Source organism: Schistocerca piceifrons, unplaced genomic scaffold (assembly GCF_021461385.2).
Source record: "Schistocerca piceifrons isolate TAMUIC-IGC-003096 unplaced genomic scaffold, iqSchPice1.1 HiC_scaffold_443, whole genome shotgun sequence".
Lineage (NCBI taxonomy): Eukaryota > Metazoa > Arthropoda > Insecta > Orthoptera > Acrididae > Schistocerca > Schistocerca piceifrons.
Window position 1 is genome coordinate 142,103 of NW_025728671.1, and position 24,150 is coordinate 166,252.

Here is a 24,150-nt window from a genome sequence, read left to right on the forward strand (position 1 = left end):
AAAATAATGCAGCTACGCCGTTTTCTGACACCACAGTGCTTTAAACGGTAGCAGTTGCACCGCGCTAACGGCAGTCGTGGCCGAGTGGTTAAGGCGTCCGACTCGAAATCAGATTCCCTGTGGGAGCGTAGGTTCGAATCCTACCGGCTGCGTGCGATTTTGCGTAAAGAGGAGCAAACATTTTCGCACACATGTGACATGCGTGGGCGAATGCGGGTGCAAACCAGTGACGCCATTCTCAACAAGACGAAAATTTCCGTTTTAAGAATACTGAGTTTTCGCGACGACCGCTGCTTACTGTGGCTATCGGTTCACCTCACACTGACGCTGGTACTGCAGCACAGATGTGCTCGAAAGTGATGGAGAGAGCGAACATTTCAGATTCTTTTTAAGAATCGCAATTTCAATCATTCGAGTGCGGCAAAAGCAGTGGTGCAGCGTTTCTTTTCTTAAGATCTCGCAGCTGCTTGGAGGTATGTCCATCGTTTTAAGGCGCCAGAAAACTAGCGTCAGCGGTGCGTCAGTGGGAAGTCGGTGAAGTCGCCATTGGAGCCATAAGCCAGTAATTACGACATGCGAATCACTCGCACACCACGCAGCTGTACGATAATGCTCGTGCGTGGGCCCGCATAGCTGAGTCGGTAGAGCGTTAGGGTCCTGGGTTCAAGTCCCTGTCTGGGCGAAAATGACTACACTTTCGTAGCGGCTAATGGAAACCCTAGAGAAAAGAGTGAGGCCACGCCGTTTTGTGCCATCAGATTGCTTCTGAAGATGGCGGTTTCACTTGTCGGGAGTCGCTTCCGCCACCGGCAGTCGTGGCCGAGTGGTTAAGGCGTCTGACTTGAAATCAGATTCCCTCTGGGAGCGTAGGTTCGAGTCCTGCCGGCTGCGAAAATTTTCTCGCTCTCAAAAGGCGGACGTTCAGCTGCATCCTAGCAGTTGCGTCACTACTAAACACGTGGGTCACCAGCAATGTACAGTGTTATTTGATCCAGGGCGCAGCGTTACAGTCGCGCCCAGAAGCCGCAGCTCATCTCCGCGTCTCACAGCCGTCCACCAGGTGTTAGTGCAAGTGTCGCCTCACTGGGCAGTGCAGATGTGTCCATTTTAGCTTGCAGACGATGACGTGTAGCAATTTATGAGCTAACGCAGGTGGAATGTTTTACCGTGCGTATCTGCTAGATACTGCCTCTCATACGGTGGAGAGGCTCACTCCTTCTCGTGTCTCGTTCTCTGCACACGAGTTGCCCCTGGCATCGATATAGCACGGGTTTGCTAGCGTCAGCGAAGTCAATATTACACGAATCGAGTCGACATGTTTGCTTGTTACGATGACGGAAGCAGAAGAAATGTGTGTGGAACTTCACTGCATCGCCTGCTCGCCTTTCAGCGCCCCTGTGTCTTATCAGACGAAGGTGACTGTGAAACTGGCAACGAGGCAGACGTGAACGAACACATGCAAATGGCCGCCTTGAACGTCAGCCGAAATAGCTCAGTTGGGAGAGCGTTAGACTGAAGATCTAAAGGTCCCTGGTTCGATCCCGGGTTTCGGCAGGTATTCATTTTGATGCGACGCCAATGGAATTACTCTGCGTTTGTGATAATGCAACTACCGCTGACAACAAAAATGACTCTCTCCTGTAGCTGTTCTGGTTGCCTAGTGCATGCCGTAAGAGGAACTCACTAGACAACTAACTCCCTTAGAAGCAAAAGGATTAAAAATATCCTACCGACTGCATTCCTTTTTCTGTGTCAGGTGGTGAAGAACGTCTTCAACGGAACCGTGAAATGAGCGAAAACGTGGGAAACATTGCATTCGAAATGCTTGTGAATTTTCCAATTGCCCAGTGAGTGTCGACAAAACACGTAAATTCTCTGCTCCAACGTATGAGACGTAACAACTGGTGCAATTTGTTGTTGCATCATGTGCCAGCAGTCTTCGATAGTGTGTTACGAGCTTAGCGCGATAAGTTTGTAGACAGCATTTAGGCGACGTTTTATTAGTAACAGCCCCATACAGCGATTGCACAACAGTAAAGGACATGAGTCAATGTATAGTTGTGCATCGTGGGAGGTTTCACAGCGTCGTGTGAGCCCGGATAGCTCAGTCGGTAGAGCATTAGGCGTTTAAGCTGAGGGTCCAGGGTTCAAGTCCCTGTCCAGGTGGAGATTTTAATACTTTGGTAGCGATTCGTCTGGTAGCGCTGGAAACGTTACGGAAAATAATGCAGCTACGCCGTTTTCTGACACCACAGTGCTTTAAACGGTAGCAGTTGCACCGCGCTAACGGCAGTCGTGGCCGAGTGGTTAAGGCGTCCGACTCGAAATCAGATTCCCTGTGGGAGCGTAGGTTCGAATCCTACCGGCTGCGTGCGATTTTGCGTAAAGAGGAGCAAACATTTTCGCACACATGTGACATGCGTGGGCGAATGCGGGTGCAAACCAGTGACGCCATTCTCAACAAGACGAAAATTTCCGTTTTAAGAATACTGAGTTTTCGCGACGACCGCTGCTTACTGTGGCTATCGGTTCACCTCACACTGACGCTGGTACTGCAGCACAGATGTGCTCGAAAGTGATGGAGAGAGCGAACATTTCAGATTCTTTTTAAGAATCGCAATTTCAATCATTCGAGTGCGGCAAAAGCAGTGGTGCAGCGTTTCTTTTCTTAAGATCTCGCAGCTGCTTGGAGGTATGTCCATCGTTTTAAGGCGCCAGAAAACTAGCGTCAGCGGTGCGTCAGTGGGAAGTCGGTGAAGTCGCCATTGGAGCCATAAGCCAGTAATTACGACATGCGAATCACTCGCACACCACGCAGCTGTACGATAATGCTCGTGCGTGGGCCCGCATAGCTGAGTCGGTAGAGCGTTAGGGTCCTGGGTTCAAGTCCCTGTCTGGGCGAAAATGACTACACTTTCGTAGCGGCTAATGGAAACCCTAGAGAAAAGAGTGAGGCCACGCCGTTTTGTGCCATCAGATTGCTTCTGAAGATGGCGGTTTCACTTGTCGGGAGTCGCTTCCGCCACCGGCAGTCGTGGCCGAGTGGTTAAGGCGTCTGACTTGAAATCAGATTCCCTCTGGGAGCGTAGGTTCGAGTCCTGCCGGCTGCGAAAATTTTCTCGCTCTCAAAAGGCGGACGTTCAGCTGCATCCTAGCAGTTGCGTCACTACTAAACACGTGGGTCACCAGCAATGTACAGTGTTATTTGATCCAGGGCGCAGCGTTACAGTCGCGCCCAGAAGCCGCAGCTCATCTCCGCGTCTCACAGCCGTCCACCAGGTGTTAGTGCAAGTGTCGCCTCACTGGGCAGTGCAGATGTGTCCATTTTAGCTTGCAGACGATGACGTGTAGCAATTTATGAGCTAACGCAGGTGGAATGTTTTACCGTGCGTATCTGCTAGATACTGCCTCTCATACGGTGGAGAGGCTCACTCCTTCTCGTGTCTCGTTCTCTGCACACGAGTTGCCCCTGGCATCGATATAGCACGGGTTTGCTAGCGTCAGCGAAGTCAATATTACACGAATCGAGTCGACATGTTTGCTTGTTACGATGACGGAAGCAGAAGAAATGTGTGTGGAACTTCACTGCATCGCCTGCTCGCCTTTCAGCGCCCCTGTGTCTTATCAGACGAAGGTGACTGTGAAACTGGCAACGAGGCAGACGTGAACGAACACATGCAAATGGCCGCCTTGAACGTCAGCCGAAATAGCTCAGTTGGGAGAGCGTTAGACTGAAGATCTAAAGGTCCCTGGTTCGATCCCGGGTTTCGGCAGGTATTCATTTTGATGCGACGCCAATGGAATTACTCTGCGTTTGTGATAATGCAACTACCGCTGACAACAAAAATGACTCTCTCCTGTAGCTGTTCTGGTTGCCTAGTGCATGCCGTAAGAGGAACTCACTAGACAACTAACTCCCTTAGAAGCAAAAGGATTAAAAATATCCTACCGACTGCATTCCTTTTTCTGTGTCAGGTGGTGAAGAACGTCTTCAACGGAACCGTGAAATGAGCGAAAACGTGGGAAACATTGCATTCGAAATGCTTGTGAATTTTCCAATTGCCCAGTGAGTGTCGACAAAACACGTAAATTCTCTGCTCCAACGTATGAGACGTAACAACTGGTGCAATTTGTTGTTGCATCATGTGCCAGCAGTCTTCGATAGTGTGTTACGAGCTTAGCGCGATAAGTTTGTAGACAGCATTTAGGCGACGTTTTATTAGTAACAGCCCCATACAGCGATTGCACAACAGTAAAGGACATGAGTCAATGTATAGTTGTGCATCGTGGGAGGTTTCACAGCGTCGTGTGAGCCCGGATAGCTCAGTCGGTAGAGCATTAGGCGTTTAAGCTGAGGGTCCAGGGTTCAAGTCCCTGTCCAGGTGGAGATTTTAATACTTTGGTAGCGATTCGTCTGGTAGCGCTGGAAACGTTACGGAAAATAATGCAGCTACGCCGTTTTCTGACACCACAGTGCTTTAAACGGTAGCAGTTGCACCGCGCTAACGGCAGTCGTGGCCGAGTGGTTAAGGCGTCCGACTCGAAATCAGATTCCCTGTGGGAGCGTAGGTTCGAATCCTACCGGCTGCGTGCGATTTTGCGTAAAGAGGAGCAAACATTTTCGCACACATGTGACATGCGTGGGCGAATGCGGGTGCAAACCAGTGACGCCATTCTCAACAAGACGAAAATTTCCGTTTTAAGAATACTGAGTTTTCGCGACGACCGCTGCTTACTGTGGCTATCGGTTCACCTCACACTGACGCTGGTACTGCAGCACAGATGTGCTCGAAAGTGATGGAGAGAGCGAACATTTCAGATTCTTTTTAAGAATCGCAATTTCAATCATTCGAGTGCGGCAAAAGCAGTGGTGCAGCGTTTCTTTTCTTAAGATCTCGCAGCTGCTTGGAGGTATGTCCATCGTTTTAAGGCGCCAGAAAACTAGCGTCAGCGGTGCGTCAGTGGGAAGTCGGTGAAGTCGCCATTGGAGCCATAAGCCAGTAATTACGACATGCGAATCACTCGCACACCACGCAGCTGTACGATAATGCTCGTGCGTGGACCCGCATAGCTGAGTCGGTAGAGCGTTAGGGTCCTGGGTTCAAGTCCCTGTCTGGGCGAAAATGACTACACTTTCGTAGCGGCTAATGGAAACCCTAGAGAAAAGAGTGAGGCCACGCCGTTTTGTGCCATCAGATTGCTTCTGAAGATGGCGGTTTCACTTGTCGGGAGTCGCTTCCGCCACCGGCAGTCGTGGCCGAGTGGTTAAGGCGTCTGACTTGAAATCAGATTCCCTCTGGGAGCGTAGGTTCGAGTCCTGCCGGCTGCGAAAATTTTCTCGCTCTCAAAAGGCGGACGTTCAGCTGCATCCTAGCAGTTGCGTCACTACTAAACACGTGGGTCACCAGCAATGTACAGTGTTATTTGATCCAGGGCGCAGCGTTACAGTCGCGCCCAGAAGCCGCAGCTCATCTCCGCGTCTCACAGCCGTCCACCAGGTGTTAGTGCAAGTGTCGCCTCACTGGGCAGTGCAGATGTGTCCATTTTAGCTTGCAGACGATGACGTGTAGCAATTTATGAGCTAACGCAGGTGGAATGTTTTACCGTGCGTATCTGCTAGATACTGCCTCTCATACGGTGGAGAGGCTCACTCCTTCTCGTGTCTCGTTCTCTGCACACGAGTTGCCCCTGGCATCGATATAGCACGGGTTTGCTAGCGTCAGCGAAGTCAATATTACACGAATCGAGTCGACATGTTTGCTTGTTACGATGACGGAAGCAGAAGAAATGTGTGTGGAACTTCACTGCATCGCCTGCTCGCCTTTCAGCGCCCCTGTGTCTTATCAGACGAAGGTGACTGTGAAACTGGCAACGAGGCAGACGTGAACGAACACATGCAAATGGCCGCCTTGAACGTCAGCCGAAATAGCTCAGTTGGGAGAGCGTTAGACTGAAGATCTAAAGGTCCCTGGTTCGATCCCGGGTTTCGGCAGGTATTCATTTTGATGCGACGCCAATGGAATTACTCTGCGTTTGTGATAATGCAACTACCGCTGACAACAAAAATGACTCTCTCCTGTAGCTGTTCTGGTTGCCTAGTGCATGCCGTAAGAGGAACTCACTAGACAACTAACTCCCTTAGAAGCAAAAGGATTAAAAATATCCTACCGACTGCATTCCTTTTTCTGTGTCAGGTGGTGAAGAACGTCTTCAACGGAACCGTGAAATGAGCGAAAACGTGGGAAACATTGCATTCGAAATGCTTGTGAATTTTCCAATTGCCCAGTGAGTGTCGACAAAACACGTAAATTCTCTGCTCCAACGTATGAGACGTAACAACTGGTGCAATTTGTTGTTGCATCATGTGCCAGCAGTCTTCGATAGTGTGTTACGAGCTTAGCGCGATAAGTTTGTAGACAGCATTTAGGCGACGTTTTATTAGTAACAGCCCCATACAGCGATTGCACAACAGTAAAGGACATGAGTCAATGTATAGTTGTGCATCGTGGGAGGTTTCACAGCGTCGTGTGAGCCCGGATAGCTCAGTCGGTAGAGCATTAGGCGTTTAAGCTGAGGGTCCAGGGTTCAAGTCCCTGTCCAGGTGGAGATTTTAATACTTTGGTAGCGATTCGTCTGGTAGCGCTGGAAACGTTACGGAAAATAATGCAGCTACGCCGTTTTCTGACACCACAGTGCTTTAAACGGTAGCAGTTGCACCGCGCTAACGGCAGTCGTGGCCGAGTGGTTCATTCTGGCTCTAGCTGCCGACGCGTACGGACGTGCCGCCGTTTGCTGCGCGTAGTCAGTGCTTCGCCAGTGTTTACATTTGCGTTTCGGTGTCCTTGTTTTTTGTGATTTTTCTTCGTGCGTAACTTGTGATTATTCTGCCTACTGTGTTCTGTTGTGTGTTTTCTACCGACGTTCATTTATCGTTTGTGGAGTTTTCGGTAATTACCGGAATCTCCCCTTGATTTCTGCATACCATGGCTACAACTGTGAGGAAGAATACGCTGGTTTTTGCGTTCGCCAAGGACACACGACGTGTTCAGCCGACTGCTCTGGAAATTCATGATTGGCTCGATCAGGTACTTGGCATTAATTCTGATATGGTGCATACCACTCAGCTAGACACTGACAACTACTGTGTTTTCGTAAAATTTTTGAGCCCCGTTTCGGTGGATAAGATTATTGGAAAATTCGGGTATCATGTAGAATTTTTGCATAGAGACGGCACTACAAGTAAAGTAGCTATTAGGAGAGCTGATGCTCTTTATAGATCTGTGCGGGTGTTAAATTTACCTATCGAGATAGATAATGAGAAAATCAAGGTTGCCCTGTCTCAATATGGTGAGGTTAAGGATATAGTTAACGAACGGTGGTCGAAGCAATTTAAAATTCAGAGCTTCAATGGTATTCGTTCGGTAGAGATGGAAGTAAAGTCTAATATCCCATCTCATATAACTGTTGACGGGCATAAAGCCCACGTGATTTATACTGGTCAAACCCCTACGTGCCATATATGCAATGAATCGGGTCATTTAAGGCAGGACTGTCCTCGTCGTGTTTTTGTACTAAAAACGAATTTAGTCCAACGGCGCAAGATGACCTTGAGCGAAGTTTTGGCAACTGATAATACAGCCAAACAGGGTGAGGGTTCGGATCCTGTACCTAGTTCTGGAAATATTGCTGTTGATGGTAGTGATTTTCCACCCCTGGTACCACGCTTGAATTGTGATTCTTCTGCCCGAGAGTTGGACGTACTAAACAAGAAACGACCACTTGAACATACAGATGATCAATCCGATGATGAAACCTCCCGACAATCTCCTGCTGTACGTAAACAGAAAGCTAGCGATGAAACTCTGCCTGTGCCCCAAGGCGAAATGCAAGTGGATTTAATCACAGTTTCTGATACGTCCCGCTCATTGCCAGAAAATGAAACGGCCGCCTCCGACAGCGATAAAGTAGAAGTCCCCGAGGCAGTGACAACTTGCCCAGCTGTAAACAGCGATAATCAGCTGTTTACAGACGGGAAGTTCGCGGAAGCGGTGGAACAACAACACCGCGACACCGCAACAGCACAACAACCGGCACCAGAGTGTAAACAAGAGGAAGTGTTTACTCCTGAACCGGAAAATAAGCAAACACCGTCGCAAGCATCACAACACACGAAGGTAGCATGTAAACAGCAGGCAGTGTTTACAAACCAGATCTCTCGCGACACTGTTGCTGAAGCGGCCACGCCGAGTGCTGCCACAACAAAATCAGGTCAGAGTTTTCAGGGCGTCCACCGCCGTACGCTAAAACCACAACCGAATCTTACTGTTTCTCGCACCCAACCCAAACAAAAAGCCGACAAGTCAGACGTGAAATCGCAGAAAAATATACGATATGACATTGTCAGAGAAGGTGCTCCAGATGAGCCTCCTGATACACTCAATGTCGAACAGCCCCTCAGTACTAAGGTACGGGATGACAATGGAAGACAAGCTAACGTTTAGCAACCGTGTTACGAGGAATAATGCAGAATTCTAAACGACTGTAGTTCTAAAACGGATTTCAGCATACCAAAAGTATAACAGTTTTTGACCAAGGTTTTAGGTGGCCAATAGCCAGTTACAGATGCAAGCATACACTATCACAACGATAAATATAAATAAAATTCGAACCTCATTAAAGCTAGCTGCTCTCAAGGAATTTTTGTATGACTCTGGAACCGATATCGCGTTGCTACAGGAGGTTGTAACGACGTCTCTTGCAATACCAGGATATACCGCCATTGTTAACGTATCTTGTGAAACACATACAGGAACAGCGGTTCTGCTCAGGGAAGGAATTCCCGTGTCTCAAGTAGAGCGTTTGGAATCTGGAAGGGCCATTAGTATAAACGTTTTAGGTACCACATTGATTAACTTATATGCGCCCTCAGGAAATAGTAATAGACAGGACAGGGCAGCATTTTATAAAGAGGAAATTATATATTTATTACGTCGAAACCCAAACAGTTTTATAATGGGCGGTGATTTTAACTGTGTGTTAAATCGTAAGGATCAACAACCACACTTTAACGGTTCGTTGGAACTTAAACGCCTAGTAACCGACTTAAAACTTAAGGACGCATGGGAACTAAAATATCCCACGAATGTTGAATATACGTATATAACACAGACTTCGCGTAGTAGAATAGACAGAATTTATGTTTCCCAAAACTTAGAACGATCTCTCCTTAATTCCGAAATCGTACCTGTATATTTTAGTGACCACTGCAGTATGAAGGCGTGCATTAATTTAGCTCCACAGCCGATTAAGATTTTTAGGAACCAGTGGCATCTAAATGTCTCTCTCTTAAAAGAGCAAGATTTGGCAGACGCAGTATCAGAAGCGTGGACCTTATGTCTGCGATCGATCGACAGGCACCCCACAGTATTAGATTGGTGGATTAAGGTTGCAAAACCGAGACTGAGAAAAGTGTGTATCAGATACAGCAGAGAAAGAGCGCAGGAGTTAAAAAACAGTATGGAATTCTATTACAGATTGTTGCGGGACCTCTATGCACAGGCAAACGTGTCAACCATTAGACTACACGACATCAAACACACTAAAGCGAAATTACTCGCCTTTAAAAGACAGCAGATGGAAGGCTTAAAACTGAAGTCAAAGGCGAAGTCGGTGGTAGATGATGAAACAACATCCTTATATCATCTGCTTCGGCATGCAAAGAATAGGCGACGAACTGTCATTAGTGAAATTAAAACATCCAATGGGAATACACTCACGTCTCAGAAGGAGATTCTCCATGCAGTATACCAATACTACCACGAGTTATATTCTTCCAGCCCACCTCACGAGGGGTCTCTGCAAGAGGTTCTCAGTGTTTTATCCCCACAATTGACGAGTTCTGAAAACGACGAAATCCTTTCTGAAGTCAGTAAGGAAGAGGTTCGTGAGATAATAACCAAGTCCCCGTTAAATAAATCTGCTGGACCCGACGGACTGCCTGTAGAATTTTACTTAAAATTCTGGTTTTTAATTGGTGACACTTTTACATGCATTGTCAATGAGATTTTTAACGAGCAGACGGTACCTGAAGATTTTAAAGCTAGCAAAATTGTACTTATACCGAAAAACAGAGGAACGAAAAGTTTAAACAATTACCGCCCTATTTCACTTTTAAACTCTGACTACAAAATAGTATGCAGGATTTTAAAAAAGAGACTTTCCCCTCTGACCGACAAATTAATTAGTCAACATCAGTCATGTGCAGCAAATAGAAGTATTTTTAATACAATTTCTGAATATAGAGACATCATCGCCTTAGCATCAGTTTCCAATATCAAATGTGCTCTACTCTTTATAGATTTTAATAAGGCCTTCGACTCGGTGAATCACCGTTTCCTGTTTGAGGTACTGACAAAAATGGGATTCGTCCACAAAACTGTTAATGTTTTAAAAAACATTGCTACTGGTCTGCACGCTAAATTAGCCGTCAACTGTCAGCTGTCGCGGCAAATTCCAATAAACCGCGGCATTCCACAGGGAAGTCCCTTATCTATGTTTTTGTTTGTTGTGTCGTTAGAGCCCTTTTTACGAAGTGTTCATGAAAGGTTAAAGGGCATAACTATAACTGGCAGGAAAACTGTAGTGCGAGCCTATGCTGACGATGTTGGTGTCGTCATAAGAGGGCAAGATGATGTAATTCGACTAGGGGCCATTCTTCAAACTTACTGCCGCGCATCGGGTGCGACAAAGAACGAAAATAAAAGTACAATCTTGGGAATGCGGGGTTTTGACCGGATACACATCGATTGGGCGAAGTCAGTTACCACCCACAAAACCCTGGGGACAATCCTGACGGCATGTCCCATGAGGATGACAGCCCTCAACTGGAAAGAGGTTTCCACAAAGATTCAAGGCGGCCTCATTGAGAACACACAACGACTTATGAACCAGGTTCAGAGGGTCAAGTTCATTAACTTATGCATTCTCTCAAAGGCATTCTATATGGCACAAGTTTTTCCCTTGCCGAAGTTGATAGCTCAGAAAATAATGTCGAGAGTGGCAAATTTCTTATGGAAGGGGGAAATCTACAGGGTTAACCTAAAAACTGCGACCTTACATCCTAGAAATGGAGGCCTCGGTCTGGTGGACATACGTAATAAAGCTTCTGCGCTTTTCATAAAACGGTCTTTAAGCATATTTCACGCCAACCCAGGCAGTATTACTACACAATTGTTTCAATGTGTCCAACCAGAAAGCCTTCAGCCACCGGCAGACGTACAAAAGATTAATCCCCGACTGCGATACGTTAGAATCTTGTACACAGAATTGAGCTATGTTAACGAGAAACTCAGAACTTCACTGCACATTGCAGCCCGAGATATCATGAGAGAAAGACAACAATACGAAGGCAAAAATAAAATTGCCACGAAATATATGAATTACAACTGGGATGCAATTTGGGAGAATATTAGTTTTAACGGACTCAATTCACATGTGGTAACGGCATGGTACAAAGCCGTCAATGATATTGTCAGCACCAACGAACGGCTTTATAAAATTGGGAAAGCTGAAACCCCCTTATGTCGGACATGTAAACTGGTTGACACCGTGATTCATAGATTCACGTGTGGTGGAAATTTCAACAACTGGATTTGGCTCAGGAAAAGTCTTGCACTACTGCAACGAACGTCACCAAATTCTATTACTCCTATGATGCTTCTCAGACCTGAAATTAAGTATTACCCCAAAACCAAAAATAATGCAATACACTGGTTAATGGGACAGTTTGTCCACTACATTCTCAATAAAATAGGTGGTGACGATGAAACGGAATTCAAGCTTTTTATGAAAATGGAGTACAGTAAAGTTAAGCACTATGCAGACCACAGGAAAATGTATGGAAACATGTTGATCATTTTATTCGAAAGAATAGGTGTTGGTTAAAAAGCACAGTCTAACAATAAAGTTACTATTTTCGGGGTACTGAAGAAATGAAGTATGAGATCTACGTTCAAGCTGAAGGCAATGCCTCTTCTTTTATCCATTTCTGTTATGTCGGTCCCCCCAATATGTGTCTCATAAATGCTGGAGGTATATTGAGGTAAAATAACATGTTTCCTACTCGAATGATTGTTCAATGATCACTCGAATGACAGCCTTCCAATGAGATCTCCACCCAGACGTCGTACAAACAGTGCTCCGCACCATAATAAAAAGAGCAGGCAAAGACCACACACGACTACAACCGCTTTTCTATAACATGTAAAATGTACTGAAGGAGCCATTCGGTGGGAGTAATGGCGGGGGCATCGTGGCCAGGCCTCGAGTTCTTTGACCCCTGCCCTCTTTGTCCCCGTCATGGGCCTACTGATGGCTTCCAAAAAGACGCAAAAACAAACCAAGCGGTCTCTGGCAAAAAACGGAATAAAAAAGAAGAAAAAAAAAAAAAAAAAAAAAGTTGGTAGAGCGGTGGACTGTAGTAAAGAGATAAAAAAAAAAAAAAAAAAAAAAAAAAAGTGGTTAAGGCGTCTGTTATAAAAAAGAAAAAAAAAAAAAAAAAAAGTGGTAGAGTGTCTGCTTCGCATGCAGAAAGTCCTGGGTTCAAATCCCAGCTCCTCCAATTTTTGTTTCTCCGTGCAGCAGTACATGAAAACTTTTGCCTATCACCATATTCTACAAAATTCAGTGTACAAGATTCTTCCCCCAAGCAAGTGGATTTCGTACAGTTCGACAAAAAAAAAAAAAAAAAAAAAAAATTTGGCGCAGAGGATAGCGCGTTGGGCTTCTAATCCAAAGGTCGTGGGTTCGATCCCCACAAGGGACGGGCAATTTTTAAAAATATGTGCCAATCACGAGATGGGTATTGACATATGGGTAACCACAAGCGTCTTCAAAAGGTGAAAATTGGTGTGACCTCAGTTCTATGCTTAAATATGTTAACCTTACACATACAAGCAAAATTCTCGTAGATCTGTTATCCATGACGCTGTTATGTGTAAATGCTGTAGAAACGGAACCATATCTTCACGTGCCTGTTCACGCAAATTTTCTTTCAATACCCAATTTTTACCTACAGATAGAAATATAGCAATAGAACGCACATTTTGTACAGAAACAAATACAAAAAAAAAAAAAAAAAAAAAAAAAAAAAAAAAAAAAAAGTGGTTAAGGCGTCCGACTCGAAATCAGATTCCCTGTGGGAGCGTAGGTTCGAATCCTACCGGCTGCGTGCGATTTTGCGTAAAGAGGAGCAAACATTTTCGCACACATGTGACATGCGTGGGCGAATGCGGGTGCAAACCAGTGACGCCATTCTCAACAAGACGAAAATTTCCGTTTTAAGAATACTGAGTTTTCGCGACGACCGCTGCTTACTGTGGCTATCGGTTCACCTCACACTGACGCTGGTACTGCAGCACAGATGTGCTCGAAAGTGATGGAGAGAGCGAACATTTCAGATTCTTTTTAAGAATCGCAATTTCAATCATTCGAGTGCGGCAAAAGCAGTGGTGCAGCGTTTCTTTTCTTAAGATCTCGCAGCTGCTTGGAGGTATGTCCATCGTTTTAAGGCGCCAGAAAACTAGCGTCAGCGGTGCGTCAGTGGGAAGTCGGTGAAGTCGCCATTGGAGCCATAAGCCAGTAATTACGACATGCGAATCACTCGCACACCACGCAGCTGTACGATAATGCTCGTGCGTGGGCCCGCATAGCTGAGTCGGTAGAGCGTTAGGGTCCTGGGTTCAAGTCCCTGTCTGGGCGAAAATGACTACACTTTCGTAGCGGCTAATGGAAACCCTAGAGAAAAGAGTGAGGCCACGCCGTTTTGTGCCATCAGATTGCTTCTGAAGATGGCGGTTTCACTTGTCGGGAGTCGCTTCCGCCACCGGCAGTCGTGGCCGAGTGGTTAAGGCGTCTGACTTGAAATCAGATTCCCTCTGGGAGCGTAGGTTCGAGTCCTGCCGGCTGCGAAAATTTTCTCGCTCTCAAAAGGCGGACGTTCAGCTGCATCCTAGCAGTTGCGTCACTACTAAACACGTGGGTCACCAGCAATGTACAGTGTTATTTGATCCAGGGCGCAGCGTTACAGTCGCGCCCAGAAGCCGCAGCTCATCTCCGCGTCTCACAGCCGTCCACCAGGTGTTAGTGCAAGTGTCGCCTCACTGGGCAGTGCAGATGTGTCCATTTTAGCTTGCAGACGATGACGTGTAGCAATTTATGAGCTAACGCAGGTGGAATGTTTTACCGTGCGTATCTGCTAGATACTGCCTCTCATACGGTGGAGAGGCTCACTCCTTCTCGTGTCTCGTTCTCTGCACACGAGTTGCCCCTGGCATCGATATAGCACGGGTTTGCTAGCGTCAGCGAAGTCAATATTACACGAATCGAGTCGACATGTTTGCTTGTTACGATGACGGAAGCAGAAGAAATGTGTGTGGAACTTCACTGCATCGCCTGCTCGCCTTTCAGCGCCCCTGTGTCTTATCAGACGAAGGTGACTGTGAAACTGGCAACGAGGCAGACGTGAACGAACACATGCAAATGGCCGCCTTGAACGTCAGCCGAAATAGCTCAGTTGGGAGAGCGTTAGACTGAAGATCTAAAGGTCCCTGGTTCGATCCCGGGTTTCGGCAGGTATTCATTTTGATGCGACGCCAATGGAATTACTCTGCGTTTGTGATAATGCAACTACCGCTGACAACAAAAATGACTCTCTCCTGTAGCTGTTCTGGTTGCCTAGTGCATGCCGTAAGAGGAACTCACTAGACAACTAACTCCCTTAGAAGCAAAAGGATTAAAAATATCCTACCGACTGCATTCCTTTTTCTGTGTCAGGTGGTGAAGAACGTCTTCAACGGAACCGTGAAATGAGCGAAAACGTGGGAAACATTGCATTCGAAATGCTTGTGAATTTTCCAATTGCCCAGTGAGTGTCGACAAAACACGTAAATTCTCTGCTCCAACGTATGAGACGTAACAACTGGTGCAATTTGTTGTTGCATCATGTGCCAGCAGTCTTCGATAGTGTGTTACGAGCTTAGCGCGATAAGTTTGTAGACAGCATTTAGGCGACGTTTTATTAGTAACAGCCCCATACAGCGATTGCACAACAGTAAAGGACATGAGTCAATGTATAGTTGTGCATCGTGGGAGGTTTCACAGCGTCGTGTGAGCCCGGATAGCTCAGTCGGTAGAGCATTAGGCGTTTAAGCTGAGGGTCCAGGGTTCAAGTCCCTGTCCAGGTGGAGATTTTAATACTTTGGTAGCGATTCGTCTGGTAGCGCTGGAAACGTTACGGAAAATAATGCAGCTACGCCGTTTTCTGACACCACAGTGCTTTAAACGGTAGCAGTTGCACCGCGCTAACGGCAGTCGTGGCCGAGTGGTTAAGGCGTCCGACTCGAAATCAGATTCCCTGTGGGAGCGTAGGTTCGAATCCTACCGGCTGCGTGCGATTTTGCGTAAAGAGGAGCAAACATTTTCGCACACATGTGACATGCGTGGGCGAATGCGGGTGCAAACCAGTGACGCCATTCTCAACAAGACGAAAATTTCCGTTTTAAGAATACTGAGTTTTCGCGACGACCGCTGCTTACTGTGGCTATCGGTTCACCTCACACTGACGCTGGTACTGCAGCACAGATGTGCTCGAAAGTGATGGAGAGAGCGAACATTTCAGATTCTTTTTAAGAATCGCAATTTCAATCATTCGAGTGCGGCAAAAGCAGTGGTGCAGCGTTTCTTTTCTTAAGATCTCGCAGCTGCTTGGAGGTATGTCCATCGTTTTAAGGCGCCAGAAAACTAGCGTCAGCGGTGCGTCAGTGGGAAGTCGGTGAAGTCGCCATTGGAGCCATAAGCCAGTAATTACGACATGCGAATCACTCGCACACCACGCAGCTGTACGATAATGCTCGTGCGTGGGCCCGCATAGCTGAGTCGGTAGAGCGTTAGGGTCCTGGGTTCAAGTCCCTGTCTGGGCGAAAATGACTACACTTTCGTAGCGGCTAATGGAAACCCTAGAGAAAAGAGTGAGGCCACGCCGTTTTGTGCCATCAGATTGCTTCTGAAGATGGCGGTTTCACTTGTCGGGAGTCGCTTCCGCCACCGGCAGTCGTGGCCGAGTGGTTAAGGCGTCTGACTTGAAATCAGATTCCCTCTGGGAGCGTAGGTTCGAGTCCTGCCGGCTGCGAAAATTTTCTCGCTCTCAAAAGGCGGACGTTCAGCTGCATCCTAGCAGTTGCGTCACTACTAAACACGTGGGTCACCAGCAATGTACAGTGTTATTTGATCCAGGGCGCAGCGTTACAGTCGCGCCCAGAAGCCGCAGCTCATCTCCGCGTCTCACAGCCGTCCACCAGGTGTTAGTGCAAGTGTCGCCTCACTGGGCAGTGCAGATGTGTCCATTTTAGCTTGCAGACGATGACGTGTAGCAATTTATGAGCTAACGCAGGTGGAATGTTTTACCGTGCGTATCTGCTAGATACTGCCTCTCATACGGTGGAGAGGCTCACTCCTTCTCGTGTCTCGTTCTCTGCACACGAGTTGCCCCTGGCATCGATATAGCACGGGTTTGCTAGCGTCAGCGAAGTCAATATTACACGAATCGAGTCGACATGTTTGCTTGTTACGATGACGGAAGCAGAAGAAATGTGTGTGGAACTTCACTGCATCGCCTGCTCGCCTTTCAGCGCCCCTGTGTCTTATCAGACGAAGGTGACTGTGAAACTGGCAACGAGGCAGACGTGAACGAACACATGCAAATGGCCGCCTTGAACGTCAGCCGAAATAGCTCAGTTGGGAGAGCGTTAGACTGAAGATCTAAAGGTCCCTGGTTCGATCCCGGGTTTCGGCAGGTATTCATTTTGATGCGACGCCAATGGAATTACTCTGCGTTTGTGATAATGCAACTACCGCTGACAACAAAAATGACTCTCTCCTGTAGCTGTTCTGGTTGCCTAGTGCATGCCGTAAGAGGAACTCACTAGACAACTAACTCCCTTAGAAGCAAAAGGATTAAAAATATCCTACCGACTGCATTCCTTTTTCTGTGTCAGGTGGTGAAGAACGTCTTCAACGGAACCGTGAAATGAGCGAAAACGTGGGAAACATTGCATTCGAAATGCTTGTGAATTTTCCAATTGCCCAGTGAGTGTCGACAAAACACGTAAATTCTCTGCTCCAACGTATGAGACGTAACAACTGGTGCAATTTGTTGTTGCATCATGTGCCAGCAGTCTTCGATAGTGTGTTACGAGCTTAGCGCGATAAGTTTGTAGACAGCATTTAGGCGACGTTTTATTAGTAACAGCCCCATACAGCGATTGCACAACAGTAAAGGACATGAGTCAATGTATAGTTGTGCATCGTGGGAGGTTTCACAGCGTCGTGTGAGCCCGGATAGCTCAGTCGGTAGAGCATTAGGCGTTTAAGCTGAGGGTCCAGGGTTCAAGTCCCTGTCCAGGTGGAGATTTTAATACTTTGGTAGCGATTCGTCTGGTAGCGCTGGAAACGTTACGGAAAATAATGCAGCTACGCCGTTTTCTGACACCACAGTGCTTTAAACGGTAGCAGTTGCACCGCGCTAACGGCAGTCGTGGCCGAGTGGTTAAGGCGTCCGACTCGAAATCAGATTCCCTGTGGGAGCGTAGGTTCGAATCCTACCGGCTGCGTGCGATTTTGCGTAAAGAGGAGCAAACATTTTCGCACACATGTGACATGCGTGGGCGAATGCGGGTGCAAACCAGTGACGCCATTCTCAACAAGACGAAAATTTCCGTTTTAAGAATACTGAGTTTTCGCGACGACCGCTGCTTACTGTGGCTATCGGTTCACCTCACACTGACGCTGGTACTGCAGCACAGATGTGCTCGAAAGTGATGGAGAGAGCGAACATTTCAGATTCTTTTTAAGAATCGCAATTTCAATCATTCGAGTGCGGCAAAAGCAGTGGTGCAGCGTTTCTTTTCTTAAGATCTCGCAGCTGCTTGGAGGTATGTCCATCGTTTTAAGGCGCCAGAAAACTAGCGTCAGCGGTGCGTCAGTGGGAAGTCGGTGAAGTCGCCATTGGAGCCATAAGCCAGTAATTACGACATGCGAATCACTCGCACACCACGCAGCTGTACGATAATGCTCGTGCGTGGGCCCGCATAGCTGAGTCGGTAGAGCGTTAGGGTCCTGGGTTCAAGTCCCTGTCTGGGCGAAAATGACTACACTTTCGTAGCGGCTAATGGAAACCCTAGAGAAAAGAGTGAGGCCACGCCGTTTTGTGCCATCAGATTGCTTCTGAAGATGGCGGTTTCACTTGTCGGGAGTCGCTTCCGCCACCGGCAGTCGTGGCCGAGTGGTTAAGGCGTCTGACTTGAAATCAGATTCCCTCTGGGAGCGTAGGTTCGAGTCCTGCCGGCTGCGAAAATTTTCTCGCTCTCAAAAGGCGGACGTTCAGCTGCATCCTAGCAGTTGCGTCACTACTAAACACTTGGGTCACCAGCAATGTGCAGTGTTATTTGATCCAGGGCGCAGCGTTACAGTCGCGCCCAGAAGCCGCAGCTCATCTCCGCGTCTCACAGCCGTCCACCAGGTGTTAGTGCAAGTGTCGCCTCACTGGGCAGTGCAGATGTGTCCATTTTAGCTTGCAGACGATGACGTGTAGCAATTTATGAGCTAACGCAGGTGGAATGTTTTACCGTGCGTATCTGCTAGATACTGCCTCTCATACGGTGGAGAGGCTCACTCCTTCTCGTGTCTCGTTCTCTGCACACGAGTTGCCCCTGGCATCGATATAGCACGGGTTTGCTAGCGTCAGCGAAGTCAATATTACACGAATCGAGTCGACATGTTTGCTTGTTACGATGACGGAAGCAGAAGAAATGTGTGTGGAACTTCACTGCATCGCCTGCTCGCCTTTCAGCGCCCCTGTGTCTTATCAGACGAAGGTGACTGTGAAACTGGCAACGAGGCAGACGTGAACGAACACATGCAAATGGCCGCCTTGAACGTCAGCCGAAATAGCTCAGTTGGGAGAGCGTTAGACTGAAGATCTAAAGGTCCCTGGTTCGATCCCGGGTTTCGGCAGGTATTCATTTTGATGCGACGCCAGTTCCGCTTTAGACGCCGTGCAGTGTGGACGTGCCTAGTCTTCCGCTCCGCCGTAGCGTTACGTATAGTGGACTATCGTTTTTGTTACGTGTTGTGTTGCAACTTCTGAGAGTATTTCTCCGTCGTTGTTTCGTACCTTGTGTTACCTTCTGTCCTTATTTCAGTGTTTTTTGTGTAGCGGTTTCGACCGCATATTTTGAAAATGTCGTCCCAGGTTATTCCTCGTCAGGCTACAGTTAGTTTTGCTTTTGACAAGTCAACCCGCCATGTGCAACCTAGTTCTCTTGAGATTCATGATTGGTTGGTAGATACCTTTGGTGTTCATTCGGATCAGGTGCACACTGCTTATTTTGATACCGAACTGTATGTTTTCTTTGTTAAGTTTATGGACCCACTTCAGGTTGATAAAATTCTTTCTAAATATGGTCATCAAGTTCTCTTTCGGCATCGGGATGATTCTGTAAGTACCGTGCTGCTTTCCAATGCTTCCATCACGTATACCAATGTTCGTGTTTACAACCTTCCACCGGAGGTGGATAATGTCTATCTTAAGGAGGGTCTACAGAAGTATGGTGATGTAAAGAGCATTCGCCTTGAACGCTGGTCAAGCCAACATCGCCTGCAATGTTACAGTGGTATTCGTTCAGTCGAAATGCACGTTAAGCAGAATATTCCATCTCACCTGCAGATCGGTGGATATCGTGTCCATGTAACATATAGTGGTCAGGTTGGCACCTGTTTTTTGTGCAATGAAAGTGGTCACGTGCGTACCGACTGTCCGCGGAGAGTTTTTGTTTTAAAAAAATTCTCTCGAACAGCGTCGCAAGTTAACGGTCGCTGACCTCGTTGCAGGTGCTTCTGCTCTTGGTGTAGCACAGTCCAGTGGTAGTAGCGCCCCGCCACAGGTTTTGCGCACCCCTGATACAGAATTTCCTCTTTGCGTGCTAAATCTGATGTTGTTCCGTCTGTCCCTCAGGTGGGTGTGCCACTTTTGAATAATAAGAGGCGTCGCCCACACGATGGAAATAGTACGGATGAGGATCTCCCTGAGATGCCCCAGTCCGAGCAACCGGCATCCTCCGAGCCACTGTGTACTGTAGCTGCTCCCTGCCCTCCTGAGGTAGCGGTTCCGGTGGCGGCTGCTGGCGCCCCTCCGGCCTCCGACGCAGCTTCTCTCGAGTCGGGTCGTCGGTCGGGCCTGTTGGCGCCGTCTTCCGAACCGACTTCGATGTCACAACAAGTGGAGCCGCGACAACTTCCTGCTTCGCTGCCCCATACCTCTGCCAGCGGAGCTGCTCCGCTTCCTTCCAACTCTGCGGCCTCGGACCTTCCCGCTCACGTTTCGCCTCCGTGCAGTCCATGTTTGCCGGAAGCTAGTGCAGGTGTTGACCATTCCGTTTTGTCGGATGTTTCCCCCGCGACCCCCGATCCCGCATGTGGACCGGCGCGGGTGGTGTCGGATACAGAACTTGACCCTCCTACGTCACCGGCGGCTGAAGCTTCCTTGCCCGTCAGCCGACGCAAGTTACGCGTTCAGCCGAACGTTAATGCTGTTCGTAAAAAACCGAAACGTAAGGGATCCGCGGAACGGGGTAGCAGTCCCCCTCCCTCGGATGCCTCCGTCACCCCTGCTATGGACTGTGACGCTGGTGCGTCGGTGTAGGTGATTTGTTTTCTCGCTTTTCTCTCTATGGTTCAAGCATACACCTTTCTTACCTTAAATGTTAACCGTATTGAGTCCGACGTTCGCATTGCCTCTTTGCGGCAGTTTATTTACGACGCCTGTGCGGACGTAGTGTTTTTGCAGGAAGTGTTGTTTTCTGATCTCTCTCTACCTGGATTTCAAACTGTTTTTAATGTCGCGCCGGAATATTCAACAGGAACTGCTCTTTTCTTTCGAGAGGGCATTCCTATTACTGACATTGAATTCCTTGACTCTGGCCGTGGGATTGGTTGTCGTCTTTTTGATCTCCGCCTCGTTGTTTTGTATGCCCCCTCTGGTTCGGGTCACACTGTGGCTCGATCGCGCTTTTATAAAGAAGAGCTTATTTATCTTTTGCGCCAGAGTCCTCGGAGTCTCCTGCTCGGAGGCGATTTTAATTGTGTTTTACGCCCTGCAGACCAGTCCCCCAATTTTAATTATTGCCGTGATTTACATGACTTAGTTCGTACGATGCATCTGCGTGATGTTTGGGAACACAAATATCCAACCCTGGTGAAATATACGTTTTTTACCGCGTCCTCATGCAGTAGACTCGACAGATTCTATTTATCTGATTTTTTATGTGATAAAATTCTTTCTGTCGATGTTATTCCTACTAGTTTTTCTGACCATTGTGCTTTTACTGCAACTGTAAATCTTAGTCGCCAACCTGCAAAACTTTATCGTTCCCAGTGGATGTTAAATGTTTCCCACCTTGCCGACAGTGCTATGGATGATGTTATAAGTGGCGTGTGGGAGCGATGTCTTCGCCCTGTCCCGCGATACCCCTCCTTGCTGGTTTGGTGGACTGCGTTTGCCAAGCCCAAGATTCGTCAGACTTTGATTTTCTACTGTGCTGCTAGGACGCGTGATTTTAAGAACACGTATGAATATTACTACTCTGTCCTGCGTGAACTATATGACGCGGCGGGTACCTCTCCGCTGCGGATCCATGATGTTCGTCGTATTAAAGCCAAGCTCTTGAGCCTTAAACGACGACAGATGGATGGTCTGCGAGTTAAGTCGAAACCTCACTCTCTTGTTGAAGGTGAACTGACATCCTTGTACCACCTGCTACGGCATCAGACTCGTCGTCGTCGCTCCTTCATCTCTTCTCTTACGGTGGATGATGGGCGACAGCTTAGTGCACAGGAGGAAATGGTTCGTGCTCTTCATCAGTATTACACTAGTCTCTATTCTGCCGATGATTCTGGTGAGTCTCTTTCGGATGATGTCTTTGGGGATCTAACTGCGACGATCGCGCCTGACGCGAACGGCGAATTTCTCCGGGAGTTCCAGGTAGATGATGTTTTCGATTTTATTGCTCGCTCTCCGTCCAGTAAATCGCCGGGTCCAGACGGCCTGCCTAAAGAATTTTATCTCCGTTTTTGGCCTCTTTTGGGTGGCATTTTTACGCAGATTTTAAATGAGATTGTCAGAGGGATGGATGTGCCTGCCGATTTTAAAGTAGGGAAAATTGTTTTAATTCCGAAGTCCTCTGGTCGTTTATCTGCTGCCAATCTTCGTCCGCTCACATTGCTGAATTTTGACTATAAGACAGCTGCTAGAGCGCTCAATAGCCGGCTGTCTTCTCTGCTTCGGGGTGTGATTGGTGCACATCAATGTTGTTTTCATGATAGATCTATTCTGACACCAGTAGCCGAATATCGGGATGTTGTCTCGGTTGCGGCGGTTACAAACGTACATTGTGCCTTTGCCTTCCTTGATTTTTATAAGGCTTTTGATCACGTCAGTCATGTGTTTTTAGATCGTGTTTTAGGTACAATAGGTTTTAACGCTTCATCACGTGGTGTTCTTGGCAATTTGTACAGGGGAATAACAGCTCGGGTGTCAGTCAATGGGCAGCTGACGCCGCCCATTGCTATCCGCCGCGGAGTGCCTCAGGGTAGTCCGCTCTCTATGTCTTTATTCGTTTTGTCCCTGGAACCGCTGCTTCGGACTATTGCTCTCAAGCTTCAGGGTATGTCCCTCTCTGGTGGGAAGCTCTCGGTTAAGGCATATGCGGATGATGTCGTTGTTCTCCTCCGTCAACGAGATGATATCCCGTTGTTGAAAGGGGCAGTTGATGCATACTGTCGTGTCTCTGGAGCGCGTCTCAATCAGGGTAAATGTAAGTTCCTTGATATTCGAGGATTTCGCGATGCTGACGTCCCTTGGGCCACTTTTGTCGATCGCCATACGTCCTTGGGGATTATCATTGATCGGTGTCCTCTAAAAATGGCGGCTCTCAATTGGAAATCTGTCACCGAGAAGATACAGGGGGCTCTGATGGTCCATGAGCAGCGCTCTGCTACCATTTTGCAAAAAGTCAGAATTTTAGACACCTACGTCCTATGTAAAGCTTATTATGTTGCTCAGCTGTTCCCACTTCCCATGATGGTGGCGAAAAGGTTGCGCCAATTGTCTAGCAGGTTTATATGGAAGGGCCATCTATTCAAGTTACGTTACGAGGTTATGACGAAACCGCGTCTCTCCGGAGGCTTGGGCCTCTCTGACATTACTCGCAAGGCGTCTGCTTTGTACGTCCGCCGAACGACTCTAATTGTTACGCAAGAAGTGACTTCAATTACATCCAGGCTTTTTACTGTTGTGCGTCCGGCGAGCCTTGCTCCACCTGTCGATGTCGGACGCCTAAATTTTAAGTTGAAACACATTCGGGAATTTTACATTGCGGTGAGTTACCTCGGTGACGTCTTCTTGCGGCGACCGGTGCCAACGACCAAGAGCTTGATTGCCCGTTGGGAGGGGCTGGCCAGTCCCAATCCAATAGAACTGGCGTCTCCATCCATGTCCTGGAGGAACGTCTGGAAGAACGTTAGTCTGCCGATCCACTCTATGGCCGTGGCGTCCACGTGGTATAGGGTAATAAATAATTTGGTTCCCACCAACGTACGACTGCACCGTATTGGTCTTTCTGACACGGACACCTGTACTCGGTGTGGTCTCCTGGATACCCTTGAACATCGATTCACCTGCTGTGGGCACCTTGCTAATTGGCGTTGGCTCAGGAAACAACTTGCTTTTGTCACTAGGTCTGCTGAAGCCGCTTATACTATTGACATCATCGTCCGGCCCGATTCTTCCTTTTTTCCGCGGACGAAGCTCCATACCGTCATGTGGTTGATTGGCCATTTCGTACATTTTGTCAACAGTTGTCATGAAGAGGATGGACACCTAGCGTTTCGGCAGTACATGCTTACTGCTTACTGGCAGCGCTTGCGATTGCCAGGCCTCCGAGATGATTTTGCCAATATGCTTAGCCTGACATTTGAAAGAGAGGGTGTTGGCTAAGGTCACCTGTGTGAGCCATTTTCTTTTATACTGTTTCTGGATTT

The 24,150-nt window shown here is 47.7% G+C and overlaps 23 non-coding genes across 23 annotated transcripts; all 23 read left to right on the top strand.

The window, feature by feature from the left end:
* Positions 1–70: 70 nt before the first annotated feature.
* Trnas-cga lies at positions 71–152 on the top strand. Its single transcript has one exon. It is a non-coding gene; the product is annotated as a tRNA-Ser (tRNA).
* Positions 153–809: 657 nt separating this feature from the next.
* Trnas-uga lies at positions 810–891 on the top strand. Its single transcript has one exon. It is a non-coding gene; the product is annotated as a tRNA-Ser (tRNA).
* A 590-nt stretch (positions 892–1,481) lies between these two features.
* On the top strand, positions 1,482–1,554 carry Trnaf-gaa. The gene has a single exon. It is a non-coding gene; the product is annotated as a tRNA-Phe (tRNA).
* Positions 1,555–2,093: 539 nt separating this feature from the next.
* Trnak-uuu lies at positions 2,094–2,166 on the top strand. Its single transcript has one exon. It is a non-coding gene; the product is annotated as a tRNA-Lys (tRNA).
* Positions 2,167–2,289: 123 nt separating this feature from the next.
* Trnas-cga lies at positions 2,290–2,371 on the top strand. Its single transcript has one exon. It is a non-coding gene; the product is annotated as a tRNA-Ser (tRNA).
* Positions 2,372–3,028: 657 nt separating this feature from the next.
* On the top strand, positions 3,029–3,110 carry Trnas-uga. The gene has a single exon. It is a non-coding gene; the product is annotated as a tRNA-Ser (tRNA).
* A 590-nt stretch (positions 3,111–3,700) lies between these two features.
* Positions 3,701–3,773, top strand: Trnaf-gaa. The gene has a single exon. It is a non-coding gene; the product is annotated as a tRNA-Phe (tRNA).
* Positions 3,774–4,312: 539 nt separating this feature from the next.
* On the top strand, positions 4,313–4,385 carry Trnak-uuu. The gene has a single exon. It is a non-coding gene; the product is annotated as a tRNA-Lys (tRNA).
* Positions 4,386–4,508: 123 nt separating this feature from the next.
* On the top strand, positions 4,509–4,590 carry Trnas-cga. Its single transcript has one exon. It is a non-coding gene; the product is annotated as a tRNA-Ser (tRNA).
* Positions 4,591–5,247: 657 nt separating this feature from the next.
* On the top strand, positions 5,248–5,329 carry Trnas-uga. Its single transcript has one exon. It is a non-coding gene; the product is annotated as a tRNA-Ser (tRNA).
* Positions 5,330–5,919: 590 nt separating this feature from the next.
* Positions 5,920–5,992, top strand: Trnaf-gaa. The gene has a single exon. It is a non-coding gene; the product is annotated as a tRNA-Phe (tRNA).
* Positions 5,993–6,531: 539 nt separating this feature from the next.
* Trnak-uuu lies at positions 6,532–6,604 on the top strand. Its single transcript has one exon. It is a non-coding gene; the product is annotated as a tRNA-Lys (tRNA).
* Positions 6,605–12,750: 6,146 nt separating this feature from the next.
* Positions 12,751–12,834, top strand: Trnar-ucu. Its single transcript has one exon. It is a non-coding gene; the product is annotated as a tRNA-Arg (tRNA).
* Positions 12,835–13,885: 1,051 nt separating this feature from the next.
* Trnas-uga lies at positions 13,886–13,967 on the top strand. Its single transcript has one exon. It is a non-coding gene; the product is annotated as a tRNA-Ser (tRNA).
* A 590-nt stretch (positions 13,968–14,557) lies between these two features.
* Positions 14,558–14,630, top strand: Trnaf-gaa. Its single transcript has one exon. It is a non-coding gene; the product is annotated as a tRNA-Phe (tRNA).
* Positions 14,631–15,169: 539 nt separating this feature from the next.
* Positions 15,170–15,242, top strand: Trnak-uuu. Its single transcript has one exon. It is a non-coding gene; the product is annotated as a tRNA-Lys (tRNA).
* Positions 15,243–15,365: 123 nt separating this feature from the next.
* Trnas-cga lies at positions 15,366–15,447 on the top strand. The gene has a single exon. It is a non-coding gene; the product is annotated as a tRNA-Ser (tRNA).
* A 657-nt stretch (positions 15,448–16,104) lies between these two features.
* Trnas-uga lies at positions 16,105–16,186 on the top strand. Its single transcript has one exon. It is a non-coding gene; the product is annotated as a tRNA-Ser (tRNA).
* A 590-nt stretch (positions 16,187–16,776) lies between these two features.
* Trnaf-gaa lies at positions 16,777–16,849 on the top strand. The gene has a single exon. It is a non-coding gene; the product is annotated as a tRNA-Phe (tRNA).
* Positions 16,850–17,388: 539 nt separating this feature from the next.
* Trnak-uuu lies at positions 17,389–17,461 on the top strand. The gene has a single exon. It is a non-coding gene; the product is annotated as a tRNA-Lys (tRNA).
* A 123-nt stretch (positions 17,462–17,584) lies between these two features.
* On the top strand, positions 17,585–17,666 carry Trnas-cga. The gene has a single exon. It is a non-coding gene; the product is annotated as a tRNA-Ser (tRNA).
* A 657-nt stretch (positions 17,667–18,323) lies between these two features.
* On the top strand, positions 18,324–18,405 carry Trnas-uga. The gene has a single exon. It is a non-coding gene; the product is annotated as a tRNA-Ser (tRNA).
* A 590-nt stretch (positions 18,406–18,995) lies between these two features.
* Trnaf-gaa lies at positions 18,996–19,068 on the top strand. Its single transcript has one exon. It is a non-coding gene; the product is annotated as a tRNA-Phe (tRNA).
* The last annotated feature ends 5,082 nt before the right edge of the window (positions 19,069–24,150 follow it).